The 15,729-nt window shown below is 40.8% G+C and overlaps 1 long non-coding RNA gene across 2 annotated transcripts; it reads right to left on the reverse strand.

The window, feature by feature from the left end:
* Nucleotides 1–13,566: 13,566 nt before the first annotated feature.
* On the reverse strand, nt 13,567–14,996 carry LOC134020508 (uncharacterized). 2 transcript variants are annotated; one of them, XR_009930406.1, is made up of 4 exons: nt 14,876–14,996; nt 14,298–14,422; nt 14,049–14,212; nt 13,567–13,719 (listed from the first exon to the last, which is right to left on the reverse strand). It is a non-coding gene; the product is annotated as an uncharacterized LOC134020508 (long non-coding RNA). The 2 variants fall into 2 exon arrangements; XR_009930405.1 differs by having other exon boundaries at nt 14,049–14,422.
* Nucleotides 14,997–15,729: the final 733 nt, after the last annotated feature.

Genomic DNA, 15,729 nt, shown 5'->3' on the forward strand with positions numbered 1-15,729 from the left:
AGTCGGACTCATTTATAGTTCATTCGGTTCCATAAAGCTAGCTCAACGTAGTTCGAACTCGGTTACTATGCTTAGGCTGCGAAACTAGTCTGGTCCGGGGCAGGCTAACAGTGCGTTCACACTGCAGCGGAGCGGGCGGCGCGCGGCGTCCAATTCATTTTCAATGAAACCAGGCGTTGACGCTCGCGTAGGGCATTGTGGGAAGGCGAGCGGAGCGGAGCGTTGCAAGTTGGATTTTCTCAACTTTATGTAAATGAGGAGCGTGAAAACGCTAGCGTTGGCCAATCGGATTGGTTTCTTGTTTCTTGTAACGTAGCAACCGTTGGTCATGATAAACATTTCTAGGTTTCACAATTTCAAGATGGAGAAACTTTTCGTATGTGTCTGCACACCCAGTTCTGTTCAGAACAAAGTTACTAATGTGATGAGCCTGAATTTAAAGGAGACATGACATGCTGTTTCTGGATGCTTTTATATAGGCCTTAGTGGTCCCCTAATACTGTATCAGAAGTCTGTTTCCCGAAATTCAGCCTTGGTGCAGTGCCACAAGGAGCTTTCCTCAGAACGCGCTGTTTTGGTGTCTGTAGCTTTAAATGCTAATGAGGAGCGGAGGGGCGGCACCATGAGCTAATGTTTACAATGGATGTATCGCAATGGCTGTAGCCCCGTTGCTGTAACATGCCTCGAATTTGCCCATTCTCATCTGATAACGCTGGTTTACAGAGGTACACACTCATTGGAATTGGAAGCCGACGCCGCGCGCCGCCCGCTCCGCTGCAGTGTGAACCCACTGTTAGCGTGACTTGGTGCTTAACCATATCTTCCTGTAACACTGACCCAACGGGAAAACAATGATTTACCACGGATATTCTCATTTTCTTATTTTCATCAGTTCAATATGTTCAACATTGATAGAAAATCAACTTAAATAGCCTACATAGGCTACAACATTTAGCCTAATTAGCATTAAACGACGATGAACAATGATTTGATACACGCCACGTTAAACGTAGCCTATGGCTTGCCTAGTTTGTGATTTCAAATCTTTAGGCATCAGGCATAGGCCTATCTCAATCTAAATTATCTGAGTATAATTAGCATAGCTGTATAGTTGTTAACAGTATACAATTGCAAAACAAATCTAAATCCATAGGCTACATCTATATCCTCAATTTTCCCGACACAACCATGTTAAAAAGTTAGGCTACTGGGTAATGTTTTGATTAATAGTAGGCTATTTATTTAAAACAATGTCAAAAAAACACATTTACATGTGTTTAGAGGGTGTCTGTTTTTTAATCAACGAAGTAACTAAAGGTCTAAAAAAGGACCTCGACCTACGTAGCCTACCCTGCAAACACGTCTAGTTGGGCCCCACATGGGCCTCACTTGGGCTAGATGGGCTTAGGCTGGGCATGGGCTCAGAGTGGGCTTTGTTGTTGGGCCCCACATGGGCAGTAGATGGGCATAAGATGGGCTAAACTGTGCATGGGCATAAGTGGGTTCCAGCTGGGCTCCACTCTTAAGATATTCAAAATTGATTATGGATGCTTTTGTTATAGGCTTATTTTAACAACAGTCACTGGCTAGTTCCATTTTTTATTCAAATTTTATCAGGCTTTTTAGCTATTTAGAAGTGTAGCCATTGCACTTTAATAGTGGTTTAAGACAAAATATGAATTTCAACAGACAATATTGTAATAAAATACATTTACTATTATATTATTGTACTATCTAGGTTTCCCAGTTCCACCCCATCACAGAGCAAAAAAAAAAACGTCACTTTGCCGCCTTTCAAAAATATATTGTTTTTTGAATTTGCCGCCTAAAAAATTCCCGCCTTCAGTACCAGTACCAACGTCAGAGCGTCTTTGTCTGATAACTTCTGCAGCAGTCAGTCGCATGACGATCGGATTTCAGACACCATCAGTTTAACACGAAAAAACAGGTAAGAATCTGCCTCTATGTATACTTAAACGGGGATGTATTTTTCACGCATGAGGTTTACTAAAAGCTTTTTTGGAGAGTGTTCGGTTAGCCAGTTTTGAACGTAAACCAATGAGGTTTCAGCCTAACTAGCTAGCAGCTTTCAGCTAGCTATGGTAATTAAACCTGGTTAAAGCATGGTGTTGAACATACAAGTCCAATTTATTAAGTTAATATCAAGCATGTTTTGAGCTTATTTTGAGTGGTTGACTTACATATATTGTTTGGAAGGATTTGGTTGTAAACTTGTTAGCAAGGCAGTCAAACAGGCCTAGTTAGCAAGTGGTTAAAACAAGCTGTAGCACAAGCTAAAATTTATCGTCTGCTTTTTCCACTTGTGCTTGTTTCTTGTCTGTTGCCTTCCCTCCGGTTTTCTCGAATTGGATGAGTATGTTGTGTAGTTGTTTTGAAGAGAAGGGACGATTTGGTTCTTTTTTGATGGGCTATGGAGAAAGTTAAGGAGGTGAGCGCAGCGCGCACACACACGAGAAGGAGAGAGATGGTTAGGCTATAGTCTCAACATGCTAAATTCGCCTCTTTGCCGTACAGAAATAAACGTGATTTTAACTGTGGTGATATTATTAGTTCTTGTTGTAATAGCAGTTCTGTTAGACTGGATATTATTTTCACTTATTATCTTATTAGTCTGCAGAATGTGTGTGTGTGTGTGTCAGCGCTGTATAGGCGTGCTCACACACTCTCATACACACAACGTCGCGCTCCCGCGCGCGGCAAAGACGGCAAACGAGAGAGTGTGTGTTCGCTCGCTCGCCCGTTGTATACACTGTACACACAGCTACTACTTTTCTGTGTGAGCAATAAGGAGTGAAAATTGTATTGTTTAGCAGGCTAAGATAATGCTAATCGCTAGTAAATGCTAACGGCACATCCTCTGGGTGTTCCCCAGTCATGAAGGTTAAAGCAGCATTGCATGATGTTTTGATAGCTAAATAATAGATAATATTAAATGTAATAAATTAATAAAAGTAAACATCACATGTTTAAAATGCTTTAACTCATTGATTGTGCTTGTATTAAACATTTCTAGGAAAGTCATTTTTACAAGTGAGGATGAGGACGATGACAGCCCATCCAGCCTCAGGTCACCACCTACCGCTACATCCAGCCTCAGGTCACCACCTACCGCTACATCCTACGCTACATCCAGCCTCGGGTCACCACCTACCGCTCCATCCTACGCTACATCCAGCCTCAGGTCACCACCTACCGCTCCATCCTTCGCTACATCCAGCCTCAGGTCACCACCTACCGCTCCATCCTTCGCTACATCCAGCCTCAGGTCACCACCTACCGCTCCATCCTACGCTACATCCAGCCTCGGGTCACCACCTACCGCTCCATCCAGCCTCAGGTCACCACCTACCGCTCCATCCTACGCTACATCCAGCCTCAGGTCACCACCTACCGCTCCATCCTACATTACATCCAGCCTCAGGTCCCCACCTACCGCTACATCCTACGCTACATCCAGCCTCAGGTCACCACCTACCGCTCCATCCTACGCTACATCCAGCCTCGGGTCACCACCTACCGCTCCATCCAGCCTCAGGTCACCACCTACCGCTCCATCCTACGCTATATCCAGCCTCAGGTCACCACCTACCGCTCCATCCTACGCTACATCCAGCCTCGGGTCACCACCTACCGCTCCATCCTACGCTACATCCAGCCTCAGGTCCCCACCTACCGCTACATCCTACGCTACATCCAGCCTCAGGTCACCACCTACCGCTCCATCCTACGCTACATCCAGCTTAAGGTCACCGCCTACCGCTCCATCTCCAGTAAGAGACTCCATGTTCGTGCGCATCTTAACCCTCCTTGAGGAGGTGAAAGAAACACAAAAGATTCACGGGAGGATGCTGCAAACGCTGTTACAACAGCGTGGAACCACCGTCTCCACCGTCTCTTCTACCCCAGAGGGTTTCCCCTTAAAGACGGTTCAAGATGTCATGAACATGGAGGAAAAACTGGCGAACACAAACGTCATGTCTGAACTGGTATGTACTATATGTTAAGTCTAGGGTAGTACAACTTAATTCAATTTTATTAGCGGGCTAGCAGTGAATTTCATCTGAAACTTCCCAAGTGTGCTCACACCCATGCTTATGATAGTTCTTTCAGGTTGATAAATTTGCTTTGTATTGCCTTTGTTCCCCCTCAGGTCGCAGCTGTGGCTGACATTGGGGGGGCAACTATTGATGAGGCCACAAGAAGGATGATGGCCTTCCTCCTAGACCACGGCCTGTCTAGGAATTACAACCTTCTGGGCCGAAACGGGAAGAGGGAGTTTAAGGCCTTGAAGTTGTTTGAAGTGATATATGGTAGGTGTGCATGTGGATAATGTTTTAAGTGTTGTACAGATACTAGAAAGTTGTTTATAATACCTTAACATTATGTAATGTTTGTTGTCCTGGCTGAGCAGTATGTTTGCTCATGTCTCCGAGATGCCTAACTGGTGTGTTAAAGAGTGTGTATAATCTTAATTTATACAGCGCTTTTCTTAACATAGTTGCCTTTACAGTCCTGGTGGAGAGTTGTGTTGGCACATACAGTAAGTAAATGACCGTTATATTTATTTCTTGCAGGAGGCATGAAGAAAAACCATATGACCAGCAATATTACCCGTAAAGATGCAGAGAAGGCCATCTCCAAATGGTTCATTGGTTCTAGGGACCAGGGGGGTAATCGACAGGTCCGACAGGCCACCCCTCAACAAAGACTTCAGACATTTGAGGAGCCATAATATGATGAATACAAGTCCACTCACACTAGTGCGACAGGTTGCTAATGAGCAGATGCTGTCTCTTTGACAGCGCTGTTTTATTTCCTAGCAGATTTTGTAGAAAATAATTATAATATCCATAAGTAGGTTTAATTTAGTGCATAATAGCTGAACAAAATGTTTTGAATTATTATTTTTTCGCTTATATATGTCCATATTTCTGCATATTTTGGACCAAGGCCTAGTGCCGCCATCTTGAAAGTGTCATAGTTGGAATGTCATCAGGTGCATTGTTTATAATTTAGAATTGTTCTTGTCCTTAAAGGCCACTGTAGCTTCTGTTATTATTCGAAAGGGTTGGGGTTACCCAGGGAGTGTTGCATTCTAGAACGTTGTAGAACTTTCTTGATGATGTCATATTACACAGTGCACCTTTAAACATAGCCTATTAAAGGTGCAGTGTGTAATATGACATCATCAAGAAAGTTCTACTAAGTTCTAGAATGCAAAACTCCCTGGGTAACCCCAACCCTTTCGAATAATAACAAGCTACAGTGGCCTTCAAGGACAAGAACAATTCTACATTTTAAACAATGCACCTGATGACATTCCAACTATGACACTTTCAAGATGGCGACACTAGGCCTTGGTCCAAAATATGCAGAAATATGGACATATATGAGACCCCTTCTAAGGGAAAAAATAATGATTCAAAACATTGTTTTAAGCTATTATGCACTAAATTAAATGTACTTATGGATATTATAATTACTTTCTACAAAATCTGCTAGGAAATAAAACCCAAAATTCTACACACTGCAGGTTTAAATAAATAAGTATACATGTTGGTACAATTTAGGATAAATTAAATAGGTTGTTGTGAATGTGTTGGGAGTAGTTCTTCATTGGCTTATTTTAAACTTTGTTTAATGTTTTAAAGTTTGTTTTAATTAACAGAACATTTCCCCCAAAAAATATTATTAATAATATAATAATTAGATGTATATACTAAAAATATAGATCTAGATATTAGTTTTATATTTTATGGGGAGAAATAATTCTGAATCAGCAAAAAATTGCAAATGGCAGGTTAGATTCTTTTGTCTAAATTGCAATATGTGCTATTCATTTTTCTACAATTATTACTGCACACACTAGGATATAATATTAATAGAGAATCTCAAATGAGACCAAGATGACAGGCTCAAAGGTAACCTGGATAGCTGAGTATGAAGATTTTTTTTTTTTTTTAAGGTCTATAAAGGTTTATAAAGTTTTTCAAGGTCATCATTCTGTAAAAAAAAAAATAAAAATTTTGAATATATAGAGGTTTGAATAACATTTCTTGATCAAATGATGAATAAGTTGAAAGACATCGATAAAAAACTTAAAACTGTAAAAATAGTATTTGACTTGGAGCTGAACTACATTGATGGCTTGTATGTATATGAATCAGCTAAAGGAGTATGAATATGTGGAAAAGTAAGAAATAGTCTTAACTATGAACTGTAGGGAATTGTTGAACTCTAATAGAAATGATGTGGAATATTTAAACATTTATAGATAAAATTATAATTGAAAGACATGAAAAAAAAATCTAATGTGTGAAATAAGGTTAAGGTTTATGCAAGTTTTCGGTCATTCTTTGTGTGGTACCGAATTTATGTTTGTGCTACTGATTTTTTTTTGCATTCTAACACAAATAAAAATGTAATTAATTGTATTACTGGTCTCTTTGTTATTGTAACTTGTTTAAATAACTGTTTGGGCTACCTGTAAAATAAGCCCCAAAAATCACCATAGGGTAGTACTATCAGGGACCCATAATCAGCCCACATGGGGCCCAGCTAGTGGGTCCTAGATGGGAGTAACCTGGGTTGCCCATGTGGGATTTAGCTAGGGCCCACCCGAAGCCCACCTTCAGCCCATATGGGCTTGCCCACATGGGGCCCCTATGGAACCCCATGACAAAACTGACTGGGCCCCATGTGGGCAGCCCATATGGGGCCCACTCACTAGCCCATATACAACCCACATGGGTGTGTTGACAGGGTATCGTTCACGTCAATCATGTATGGAACACCGATTGTGCCAAAACGTCTGAATTCTCGTTCGTGTACAGACGTTACATTTTAAAAACGTCTGTACACTATGGAAGGCCAAAAGGACAAGTATTAGGACGTCTCCGTGTGTCAACCACGCGTAATTGACGCCGACTTTGCATGCAAAGACGGCGTCCATTACGCCGACTTCCATACAAAGTCGGCGTCTTTTTCGCCTCAAATTGAACCGTGTCACGTGACATGTTCAAAGCACGCGTTTATTTAGACGCGTGCTTTTAACGTGTCACAAAGCATGCGTCTAAATAAACGCATGCTTTTTTGAGACGTGTCTATCAAACCACACGAAATTAACGCCTGGTTTGGCTCAATCAGCGTCTGGTTTTCCAAAATTAAAGTCTGCTTGCTTGAATCTCCGATGGGAAATTACGGCAACAATTGTAACATCTAATACGTAAGTAAAGTAGGTCTTAGAATGCTCGTGCGAGCTAGGCCAAACCAGGCGTTAATTTCGTGTGGTTTGATAGACACGTCTCAAAAAAGCACGCGTTTATTTAGATGCGTGCTTTGTGACACGTTAAAAGCACGCGTCTAAATAAACGCGTGCTTTGGACGTGTCACGTGACACGGTTCAATTTGAGGCGAAAAAGACGCCGACTTTGTATGGAAGTCGGCGTAATGGACGCCGTCTTTGCATGCAAAGTCGGCGTCAATTACGCGTGGTTGACACACGGAGACGTCCTAATACTTGTCCTTTTGGCCTTCCATAGTACACGGCCGTTTTTGACGTCTGTACACGTTTTGACGTCTGTACACGGCCGTTTTTTACGTCTGTACACGTTTAAAATTGGGTGCTACCATTTCATTTTTTTCTGAGGGGAAACCAGATAACGATCATTGCAAGAGAGAAAACCTGTCCACACTCAACCAATCTTGATTGAATTAAGGTTAAGAAATAGGCTAATATAAATTGGTAGTGACATTATCAACAACTGTAGGCTATTTTGTAAGCTACTGAAAAAATAATTACGTTTGTATACTATATCATTTTCACATTTCGAAAAAGGTATACATTTAAGTTTGTTAAAATGCCCACTAGATGGCAGTGTGAGTGCACAAATAGTAAGGGCAGAGCCTCTGGTCAATGTGATGGGTATACCCAAGGATAAATTGTGGCACAACAGCAAGCAAAATAACATTACAATAAAACAGGTTGGGAATACACAGGGTTGAAGACAGCTGGACAGTACACAGAGTAGCCGTATTCAAGAAATAAAACACGTAATACCCATGGCAATATACAAGTAATATCCAACACAGGGAATGTACAAAATACCTTTAATGTAATTGAGAGTAAATGAAAATGTACAGGGTATGTTTTTTTTCCCCCAGGATAGGGATGGGAACCTATCAGTAGTAGTGGTTCCCAACCCTGGTCCTCAGGGCATCCCTGTCCTGGGGGGTGTTCCATCAACGTCGATTAAGGAAAAGCTAGACTTATCTCGCCAAGTCTCACTTAGTTTAGCGAGAGTTCCGTTCCATTAAGGTGGCTTATTTTAGTTCTAGCTACGTAACCAAGGTAACTTATACTTCGGAACTAGCCTGATCCGTGTCAGGCTAAAAGTCAAGCTAAACTAAAATGTGTTGCAAATAATTTCAAACAGGCGGAAACAGAATCTCAAAAGACAGTTCCGTCGAGTAAATTCCTGCGCGCAAACCACTTTAGTCCGTCTTCGGAAACGTAAATTCAGACTTTTTGAAGTGCAGACATTAATGATTTAGCTACATGTTTACTTCATCTCCAAAAAATATATTAATTTAAATAAACAAGTTAAGAAATAATGTCACTTTTGTTTTCAAAAGCCATTGGTTAATTGACATAAAATAAGGACTTAGAAACTAAGCAGAGCGTCTAGACAAGTTACAATCAATTATGGCGTATCCGTTCTTTGACAACCCTGTGGTGGATGAAGGTGCTCAGATTATACAAAGAGCGTTTATCCCACCAGCCCCAAGGGTCTTCAGAGACAGAAGTAATGGTTCCCTGACCAGTATCTGTGGAAGAAGTATAGGTTCAGCAGGCCCAGCATAGTTTATCTAGATAAATGTAATTCTCATTCTTAAAACATAAATATATATGAAATAACACTTTAGCAACTCTTAAGGATGGCAATGAACACATAAGAGCAGCCTACCATCCTTTGTAAAAAGTAATAGAAAGGAGAGTAGACTATAATAGTAGAAAGGAGGGTAGTAGACTGCAGTCTATGTAGGTAGGCCTAGACTATGTAGTCTGCTGGAATCACACACAAGGAAGCAAACCCACTGTAGCCAAGCCTTGACACTGTTCAGTCTGTCTGCATCTGTCTATGTCTTTGCATGTGGGACATTCTTGAACGGGCAACTATGCCAGGAAATATGAAGGGTATACCTTGCTCCAAAGCAGTACCTGAATATTATCATCAGTTTTTCAGGTAATCTTGAAACACAAAGAATCAATGAGACTGTTTATTCAATTGTATAAAGTATTTTCATTGTTTAAAGTAGCCTATATGTTGACAAGCCTGTATATTACCTCTCCTCTGGCTTCCCCAATATTATAGGTGCAATATACTGTCCCCATGGGTGTATCCAGGCCCATTGGAAGACTCAGGGGGTGACTGCCTGGTGCCCCCATGGTTGAAAGTGTTTCTAAAATGCCCAGAGTGGCAAAAATTAGACCAAGTGCCCTACTGTCTGCCATTCACATTGTGAAATATGCTTGAGTGCACAGGATGCCCCATGCAATAAATGACAGTGTGCCCTCTATAAATGTAAAAACATGTCTTTATGAGTTCCTTTATAGTATAGAAAATGTGATGCAGTACCCTATAAGGTGCCCTTACAATGGCCTAAATTGGACTGTTCCCATGCCCTTGCTTCCAATGGAAAAAGGTGCTGTTATGAAGTGCCCTTTATGCTGCCCCTACATGACAGTGTCCCAAATGTTGCCCTTTCCAAAGAAGACAATTAGATTCTGTGCCCAACAGTCTCCCCTAATGTTCCCAGTAGGGCATGCTTTCCCAAAGTGAGGCTGTGACAACACTTGGCACAGCCACAGTCTGTCACTGTCCAAGCCCCCTCTGGATCTGTGGAGGCAGACTATGTTAATTTGAAATACTCGTAATATAATAATGATAGTCATGCTGAGCAATTTTAAATGACTGTTCTGCCAAACAAAGTGTGCAGTTTGGGTCACCTTCTGATCTAAAAAGTCCGTGCTGGATCTGTGCAATACTAGTCATTTCAGTGAATCCCCATTTAAGTCATGGTTATCTTTCCCTTTTATCTTAAAGCTCAGCATTTAGCCTATCAGTTAATAAATGTGTGTGGCAAAGTTATTTTGAAGTAATTTTTGATTTTGTTCAAGATGTGAAGACAAAAACATTATTAGCCCACATCAAGTGCAATTAACCATGGCCTTCTTCAGTGTTTTGAATTTTATCCTACAATTTTCAATTGCTGCCACGTTCTTTTTTGGGCTATTATTCTCAATCTCCTGTTGAGAATATCGGCCATAGGCTAGCCTGTCAGAACGGTTTCAGACTGCTCATCAAATTACGATAATTATCAGTAGGCCTAAATGCATATATATATATATATATGTTAAGTAGATTTGGTAGGTCTACAATTTACGCATTTTAACGGTCGTAATGGTTTGACAAGTTGTGTCCCTTGCCATGTTAATTGCGGCAACATTGCCCTTTTTGGGGACAAAAAAACTCAAAAAATCAATTTACGCTGCTGAAACAACACACCTCTGCTGCTTTACGCTATACTTTTTGCGACATAACTCCTCTTTTCGACGAGCGCCTGATCTGGGCTGCACAGTCTAAATTTATTGAGGTCTAGCTTGAATTAGCGTTGCCTGTTAGTGGAACGGAACGTTAGTGGAACGGCTTGAGGCTTAAGTCTAAGTTGACGTTTACCCAAGTGAGACTTATTTGTGTTAGCACGACTTGCGTTAGCGACGTTGATGGAACACCCCCCAGGTCTATAGAGGATAGAGACCTGTGTTATGCTGGATACACACAAAAATATTTTTTTAATCTTTTAAGATTTTTAAAATGTGAGTGACCACAAACATGAGGACAAGAAAATCCTAAATGTAACCTTTTTGATCTAACCTTTTAGTGTGTGGTGTTTGTCCTCGGGGTTCCCCTCACACATCATGATTTCGGAGCGGCTCCGGCTGCCTAGGCTTAATCCATGTCTGGGAAACTGGGCCGTATCGGCTGTAAGAACAAATACAGTATGTAACAAATGTGATCAGATTTAATCTCCATGCCGCTATGTTGCATTGCCTGAGCAGCTCATCTCCTTGCATGCTCTGCGCTTGGAATCATTATAGGCCACTGAATAGTTGTGAAATGCTTGTCTTGTTGACTAGAAAAACAAATTGTAGGCTTATGTGTATGCTACAGAGTCACATATATTTATGCATAAAGTTCAACACGTTGTTTATGAAATGTCTAAAGTTGGCCAACTTAGATTATGTAGGCCTACCTTAATATTCTAACCCAAGGGGGTTAGTATATTATGCAGTGTACATAATGCACTGTATATATACATCAGTTCTCTGCTTTTTTTTTTTTTTACTGTCGGAGGCCGAACACACCACAAAACAAGGCTACAGTAAAATATATTGACTTGACTAGGAATTAATTAGCCGACGCACTATAGAGGCTTAATTATTATTATTATGATTATAACATGTATATATTACATATTTCCGGTACAGCCAGAGCTCGCCTTTCTCTACCCAGAAGATGGACTGGCCAGGTTCCCAAAGGCAAACACGTGCGCGCTGGTGCTATACTTACCTGTGGGCCAGACTTAACTTTAAAAGGTGTAGCTTGGAATAGGTTCTGCGGATCAGTTTGGGGAGGGCTAAATGTAGTCATAAATTAATTTTATTTTACATGAACACGTGTTTTGTTCTGTTTAAATGTATGGATTTCAAAGGCGTGATTCTCATCTTAGAATTTGTTATGTATGTGATCTGCTGATCCGTTGGGAGGGATGAATATTATTCGTTCTACATGTATCCTATTTTCAGTTACATAATGCAATAACATTAAACACACAAAATTGTATTTGGTCTGCTCATCTTTATTACATTGACGTGATTGAGATTGCTTACTCATTCCAAGGCCTATTGACAATGTGATTACAACAGTTAAATTATGTGTGTGCACTGTATTTAAGACAGGACATTGAGGACCTGATCAGTTCCCAAACTGTCTCTATCTCCACCCAAAGGATTTGTGTGTTGCCTGAGGTGTTCCAACTGTTCGTCACTTGGTTGAAATTGGTTTAGGGGAACCACAACTCTTTGTAGCCAGTCAAAGGCAAGTGCAGCCGCCCCCTGGTCAGCCACCCCCTGGAACTGGCTGCTCCAAATATACCTTGGATACCAGTGTGATGTTGAAACTGTTGTGTCAGACAGCCTTGCACAAAAATGATATGGCGACATGTATCTGGCAGTCCTCAGGTCACGTTTTATACGAGGCAGGTAAACAAAGTGAAGAGCCCAAAGATGCCTTTCGTTGTTGGCAATAATGATTCCTTCATTTTCTATATAGATATGTAAACAAGGAGTGGTAGACATCCGTTTCAAGTCTTATTGTCAGGTACACAGAACACGTCAGACTGGGCACTGACATTTTTGGGACAAGACAATGCAAAGCAACCTGGCATAACATAATAAGTACTTAGATTACATCTATGATAAGCAAAAAGAAAAATGATAATAAATTATAAACCTCCTAAATATACAAAATATTAGACCTCTAATACAGATAAGGACCTATACTAACCTTAGACCTATACTAACCTAAGACAAGTGGGGTACAGTTAGTGTAATATTGCTGATAGTGCAACCAGTAGCTGAAAGTGACAGTGTGACTAGTGAGAAATGCATCAATATAAGGTGGCTAGAGAGAAAAGTCGATGTAAATGTTCATTCAGAAGCCTGCTGGCCCTTGGATAGAAACTGTTGTTCAGAAGGCAGCGGGGTAGAGACTGAAAGATGGGTGGTAGCAGTCTTTTAGAATCCTGCCAGCTTTCCTGAGGCATCGTGTGTGGTAGGTGTCCTGTAGGGCTGGGAACTTCCTGTCGATGATAAACTCAACAGACCTGACCACACTACGTAGGACCTTGCGGTTTTTTTTGTCACGCCTCTCCAGACATCGCCCCACAGTCTTTCAATGCGTTGATTATGAGTGCTCCCTCGGGTTGATCCTCAGAAGACATCCATGAAGAGACAAATGGCGTTTTATTTCACCTCCATAGTCACATCTGACTCTGGATGGGACATCAAACTGGGCGACTGCTTTCGAAAACAGGTCCATTATAATGTCCCTTCTGTTGTTGTTAGAAGCCTTCAGGAAAACCACCAGTCGGCTGAACCCATCGATTCCTCCATGGATTACAATACTCCACCTAAGAGATGAAGGAAGGGAAATAAAAGATTTCACTTGCACATCTTATTTTATAAATAACGAAAAAAATATGAATGGCTTGAATGCAGCTAAAATGATTTGTATACATTTCTGTGCAACATGTTGGGCGTTTAACAGAAAGAAAAGTCCTAACCTCTATTGCATTCATGTGAAGCTGAAAATCTTATTTTAAATTCAAAACTCATAAAATCAGCTTGTCATTTGCTAGGGACACAGTTGGGGCAAATTAACGAATCACAGTAAAACAAGCCACTTTCTTTATGAGCTTGTGGTTGCCATCAAGATGCCACAGCGAATTTGACCCTGCCACTCGATATGTTCTCCTCCTAAGCCTGTGGGACATACTCTGAATAGCAGCACCTTCAGATCAAGTGCATCATCTGGTCTGTGTAGCGACCTCTAAAAGAGAAATTGTATGTACTGTCTATGGAAGACAATGTATACATATTAGAACTTAGATACATTTTTTACATTCATTCCTAATAGTAACTCTGAACAAAACAATGTGTTTAAGGAACAGTGACAAGGCAGCTATATGGTACATGCACATGACAGTTTTTTTCTCCAAAGATATGGGATATGAAAGAGTTCTAGCTATCACAGTATATCAATTTCTTTATGAAATGTATAGAAAGGGTAATTCTGCAGTGTTTCATGTGCTTTGTAAAGAAAAACAAAATTGTGTATGGCTCAGTGAGAAAGGGGTGACATTATTTAGATCTCTCCTGAACTAGTCCTTCAATTGACACATACCTTAACCGTCGGTTCACTGTTCTTCTTGAGACACCCAAGATCTCCGCAATCTGTTTAGCAGAGAAGTTAGGACAACAACATCTGCAACTGCTCTTGGGCGATTTGGTAAACCGGCCTTCCTCCAGTCTGTCCTCCCATTCGAGGTAAGGTGAAACCAGGAGCAACTGCAGTTCAAGAGAAAAATGTTAGAGGCATCGTGTTTTGAATCTTGCTTCTTCAGATCATGTTTAAATATGACGAGTACATTACCACGTTGTTGTTGCTGATCGTTGGCTTCCCGAATTAACTCGCTGAGCAAAAGCATTTCATCAACCACTTCAGATTGAAGCAGTCGCCCTCTGCTCCAGCGAACGCTCGTCGCCATGATCTCCAACCTCTTAGCATGACAAAATATATTAGTGGTAGGCTAACTACAAAAAAGCTTGTTAAACAACTCTTTGAGATGCTGGCTTCAGTAACATAACCGCATTCAGTAACGCAATATTCAAAGCCTTATAAGGTCTAGTTTAATGGCATTCATTTGAGCTTGCTCATTATTAAAGAGTTAGCACTACAAGTGTGATGACGAGTGGTAGGCTAACTACAACAAAGCTTGTTAAACAACTGTTTAAGATTGCTGGCTTCAGTAACATAACCGCATTCAGTAACGCAATATTCAAAGTCTTATAAGGTCTAGTTTAGCGGCGTAAATTTGAAGTTGCTCATTATTTAAGAGTTAGTTAGCACTAAGTGTGTTGATGAGAAGTCAGGAGCCCAGTAAGACAGGACTAGCCAAACAACTATACAAAACAAGTAACTTGGCTTAACGTTGCTAATTGATAGCTTACCTGGTTAGAACAGTCTGTATAGAATCCTGGTCATCTGAAGACAAATGTCTGGTACATGCTTCAAAAGTTCCGAAAGTTTGTGGTCTCATTTTCTGCTATTTGCCTCCACCAGAATTCGAAATCACACACAAAGTAGTGATGGGTCGTTCGCGAACGATCCGGCTCTAAGAGCCGGCTCTTGAAGGTGAACGTCGGGAGCTGGCTCGCATATCTGAAGAGCCGACTCTATTTATAATAGATTAATACAGCCTATAAAAACTAAATGATTATGAAATAATGAATTTTAATTGTATTTAAAATAATTGACTAATTCAAAGAACAACAAAAAAATACTTGTAGGCTTAAAAGCGCACACGATTATCGTCACATTCTGTTCCTGTCAATCCTGCATGAGGGAGGGCCCAGCAGTGGCGGTTCTACATTGAATTACACCCAGGGCGAGTCGCCCCCCCCCCCCCCCCCCCCTCCCCATTGAAATCAAAAGGCTGTTATGGTAAGACCGATTATGTTCTATACAGCTAAAACAGCCTGGGGACAAATTGACACCAAACATAATAGGAGGGTTACATAAACATGCCCTTACACGCTAAATGTCTGTTATTACATGCTATATTAATATAACTTTTAGGGAGGAACACTTTTAGTTATGACGTTTAACTATACTTTGTCACGAAATATAGTTGTAGCAAATAGCAAATGTTCGTCTTTGAAACTACCTACAGATTTGAAAATTCCGTTGGCTAATTACAGGGCCTAACCTAAATAATGAAAATAAATAATGACTGAACTTGTAACAGTTTTGTTGCAAAGCACACTATTATGGTGAAATATTATCTCGTGTTTGTTGAGTTAAA

Source organism: Osmerus eperlanus, chromosome 5 (assembly GCF_963692335.1).
Source record: "Osmerus eperlanus chromosome 5, fOsmEpe2.1, whole genome shotgun sequence".
NCBI classification, from domain to species: Eukaryota; Metazoa; Chordata; class Actinopteri; order Osmeriformes; family Osmeridae; genus Osmerus; species Osmerus eperlanus.